A 4861-nucleotide genomic window follows, 5' to 3' on the forward strand; every position below is an offset into this window, starting at 1 on the left:
TTTTTATTTTTCTCCTTTGGCAAGCATCATGTGGTGAGGAAAGATCTAGGCACATATGTCCAGTTGAATATAGATAGCATGAGTTATTATTGTTGACATCACCCTTGAGGTGAATACATTGGGAGGCGAAACTATAAGCCCCTATATTTCTATGTGTCCGGTTGAAATGTTTTGCTCATGTGTACATGGTGAGTGTTAGCAATCATAGAAGACTATATGATGGTTGAGTAGGACTTGCCTAAAGGCTCCGATACGTGACCCTTCCTGGAAAGATGATGAATTGTAGTTGCAAAGTTGACTAAGAACATAGTTTGTTGGTTTCTAATAGAGTTTTTGCTTTATACTTAGATTGTGTGATGAACTGTTACTTATTCATGAGAAATATATGAAAAAAATTCTATGACAAGAGTCTTATGTTTAAATTTGTTGTTGTTATAATAATCTACATGATGCTTCTATGTCCGTATTTTGTTTTTATCGACACCTCTCTCTCAAAGCATGTGGACATGTTTCTTTATTTCGGTTTTCGCTTGAGGACAAGCGAGGTCTAAGCTTGGGGGAGTTGATGCGTCCATTTTTCATCATGTTTTCTTACTGTTATTTTTGATGTTTTCATCCATAATAATGCTTTTGGAGTAATTCTAATGCCTTTTCTCTCATAATATGCAAGGTATACACAAAGAGGGGGCATTCCGGCAGCTGGAAATCTGGACCTGGAAAAGCTACGTCAGGCTACCTATTCTGCACAACTCCAAACAAGCGGAAACTTCATGAAGGTTTTTTATGGAATATTTGAGAATTATTGGAGCAAATAACTACCAGAGGGGGCCCACCAGGTGGGCACAACCCACCTGGGCGCGCTAGGGAGCCCAGGCGCGCCCTGGTGGGTTGTGCTCACCCAGGCCCACCTCTGGTGCCCATCTTCTGGTATATAGGTCATTTTGACCTAGAAAAAAATAAGGAGAGGACTTTCGGGATGGAGCGCCGCCGTCTCGAGGCGGAACTTGGGCAGGAGCACTTTTGCCCTTCGGCGGAGCGATTCCGTCGGGGGAACTTCCCTCCCGGAGGGGGAAATCATCGTCATCATCATCACCAACTACTCTCCCATCTTGGGGAGGGCAATCTCCATCAACATCTTCAACAGCACCATCTCATCTCAAACCCTAGTTCATCTCTTTTATTCAATCTTGTTACCGGAACTATAGATTGGTGCTAGTGGGTGACTAGTAGTGTTGATTAATTACATCTTGTAGTTGATTACTATATGGTTTATTTGGTGGAAGATTATATGTTCAGATCCAATATGCTATTTAATACCCCTCTCATCTTGAGCATGATTATCATTTGTGAGTAGTTACTTTTGTTCTTGAGGTCACGGGAGAAATCATGTTGCAAGTAATCATGTGAACTTGATATGTGTTCGATATTTTGATAGTATGTATGTTGTCATTCCCTTAGTGGTGTCATGTGAACATCGACTACATGACACTTCACCATATTTGGGCCTAAGGGAATGCAGTGTGGAGTAGCAATTAGATGATGGGTTAAAGTGCTAGATGGACTACTGTAGGCCTTTAATGATAGGCGCTCCCACCCCCACCCTGGCGATCGCCACCACCTCCGGTGATCTCCTCCCCTAGCCACCAAATTTCATTTCCTTTCCAATAGATCTCTCTGGCGCACTGAGATCTACGTTTTCATACCCATCTCTATGGGTTCTGCTGATGGATCCACCCTTGGCTTGGACTTCTCCAAGGGTCTGGTTTTTGCGGAGAAGGTTTTTCAATCTACGGGTTTTCCGGTGCACCCCATGGATGACACGGGCTCCTTCACCATGGTAATTTCTTTTGGCCGGCATGATTTTCGTTTGACTGAGGATTCGGTGGCAGCGGCGCTTGAGGCGGCCATCGGGGGTTCTGCTATTGAGTTCATGGTTTTTATGATCACGGAGAGGGTTTTTGGTTTTCATGTTTCTTGCAAGGCTGTGGCTTTACTCATTCTCAGGCTCCGTTCTTTCTCCTGTGATCATTTTAAATGCTTCTTTCACCTTTGGGGTAATGGTGGTCCAAATTGGGGCCGTGAGTTTAAGCTTTGGAAATTGGAATGTGATGCTGAGTGGATCATTGTTAGTCCTTCTAAACGTCGAGCTACCCTTGGCATGCTGGCTATGCACACCAAGCCCCGTAAATCTTCGATAAAATCATCGCATGGCCCTGCCAAGAAGCTCTCATTTTCACAGTTCCATACTTATCCTGCTTGTCATGGTTATCGTTATCCAGCCACGCAGTCTTGCATTCAAACTGTTGAGGAGGCGGGGTACACGCTTTCTGCGCATGAACGAGTGGTCATCCACCCTTCGCCGCCGGCTGAGCTCCGGTGGACGACAACTACCCCCTCCATTTCCTTTGGAACGGTTAGAGATCTTCAACCAGTTGAGAATGGGTCGCCGCCTATCTCGGGCGGAAACTTTGGCTCTCCGAATGTGGATGTGCCTTCCCATGTTGGGCCGTCTTCTTCACGGTCCACGGTCCAGGTGGAGGCAGTGCTATCTTCTGGGCTTTCCATTCCGTCTTCTCAGCAAGCAGACGAAGATTTTGATAAATTGGTTACGGGCATGGTAGATGAAATTTTAACGTGTCAGATTTGCTTATCTAAGGGTCATTTTGCTGCGGCGTGCACGTCTAAATTGCGTTGTACCTCTTGTCTGCGGATGGGGCATGGTAAAAAGGATTGTAACAAGTTTGCTAGCATTTTGGGTTTGGTTTGGAAACCAAAACCCGGTAATGTTGCAACTTCCGAAGATCGCTCAGCTCCCACCGAGAATATCTCTCTGGCACAGCTTTTACCCAACTTGGACTCCTTTTGCACTTCTGCATTTACTGCTTCGCCTTGTTCCATCAGTTCCGGTCCCAAAACGCCTTCGACAGCGCCGCCTGAGACCCCTCCCCCACCGGACTTCTTGCCACCTGCTTCCAGCCCGGGTTGTTCCTCTCCGATGGCTAACTTCCCTCTCGACCCCATGCTGTATGTGCCGGCTGGCCATCACATTGTTGACGGCGGTGATGCTCGTCTGCCTCGGACCTATGTGACGCCACATACCCCACTTGTGCACCGCCATGAGGAATTCATGCTTGCTGAGGTAATGCCAATCCCCCCTCCCGATCAGATTGGTGCTGCTAGGGAGGAAGTGGTCCAGTGGTTGCAAGCTCATGGGGTTTTGGTGAGGTCGGCTCAGCCATGGATTAGATCGGTGGGTCTTTTCGAGCTTTGGGATGCTGCAGTCAGGTTTTCTCTTCTTCAGATGCCGCCCCAACCTCTAGGCAACGATCGTTTTGTGCGTTTTATGAAGCACGATGAGGGTGATTCGTTTCGAGGTGCTCAGGGTTTCCGTCAGGGTCTGCTCATGTTCTTGGGGATTCCCCTCGATCTTCGCAATGAGGGGAATATTCGGGCAGCGGTCAACACATTTGGGAAGTTTCAGCATTGGATTAGTGAGGATCCCTACCTTGTGCGCACTTTGGTTTTTGCGTCTTTTCCAGAAGATATTTTAGTACCACGAGATGTGGTGTTCATGGATTATGCTGCTTGGGGTGGTGCCCGGGTGTCTTGGACGGTGCCTCTGTATATCCTGGGGGCCAATTTTGCTGAACAGATGCCCCAGGATGAAGATTGGATGCCCATTAATGGAAATCCCCATCCCATGCCTGGTGTTCCCTTCCCGGAGATGCCACCTTTTATTTTGCCTCCATTCCCGGCCTTGGGGTGGAACGATGTGCCACCACCTCCGCCTGAACCTGCGCAGAATGAAGTGCATGAGGACAATTGGGGCAACTGGGAGGAACCTGCTGCGGAACCTGCTGCGGAGCCTGCTGTGGAGGATCAAGAATCTGTGGTTTTGAATGCCTCGGCACAACCTAGTTCTGAAGATCAACCCCAGGTGCCCCCTGCTCCTATCGTTATTTTTGATGGGGCTTCTCATGTTAATTCGAATGATCAAATGGCAGCACCGGATATGGAGGATGCTAATAATTGGGCCATTGTGGTGTATCAACCTCCCCCTTTTGATGTCCGCGCTCTGGAGCGGCCTGTGGTTCCGATTCCTTTTGGTCCCCCTCTGCCGCCGGAAATGATTTGGAGGCGTTCGTTTGAAAATTTGCTGACTGCTCCAATGGTGTTTGAGGTGCCTAAACCTATACTGCTGCAGCCCCTGTCGCCTGTCATTTTGCGCAAGAGAACCTGGGACTTTGCTTTTCAGCAGGATGCCCTTCATTTGCTGACATGGAAGGAGTCGGTACCTGCTCGACCTGTGGCTAGAGCACTTTTTGTGGATGAAACTGACAGGGTTGTGACTGTTGTCTCTCCTCCTCCTGAGCGTGCACCTGCAAGGAGGCCACGCAAAGTTTTGGCGCCTACTCCACTCGTTGAAACTTCTGTTCGTAGGTGTACCAGAAGTTCGGCCCAGCGGGATGGGTTTAAGCCCACTTTCCATGAGCTGGTTCTGAAGCCCAAGAAGAAGAAGCCCAAGGCCATGCCCCTCTCTGCTGACAAGTCTGAAGACCCTGCATTTGGAGATGTTCCTCCGCCTACTCCCATCAGTCACCTGCAAGCTATTGGCAAGGACCTGGAGATTGATGCAGCTCTGCTCACGGAGGATGCACTTATGGTGGACCCCTCTGCTGCTACAACTCAAGACTCCAATGAATAGTGCACTCCAATACTGTTGGGTTTGGCAAGCCCACAAATATGCTTTATGTGTTTGGTTTTCTTTTTCTGGTCTGGGGCTATGTAATAATGCTGGTTTGAAACTCTTATGTGCTTTTGGGCATCTGGCACTGTGTGTCATGTGCATGGGTAACTTGTT

The sequence above is a fragment of the Aegilops tauschii genome, chromosome 1 (assembly GCF_002575655.3).
Source record: "Aegilops tauschii subsp. strangulata cultivar AL8/78 chromosome 1, Aet v6.0, whole genome shotgun sequence".
In the NCBI taxonomy this organism is placed as follows: Eukaryota; Viridiplantae; Streptophyta; class Magnoliopsida; order Poales; family Poaceae; genus Aegilops; species Aegilops tauschii.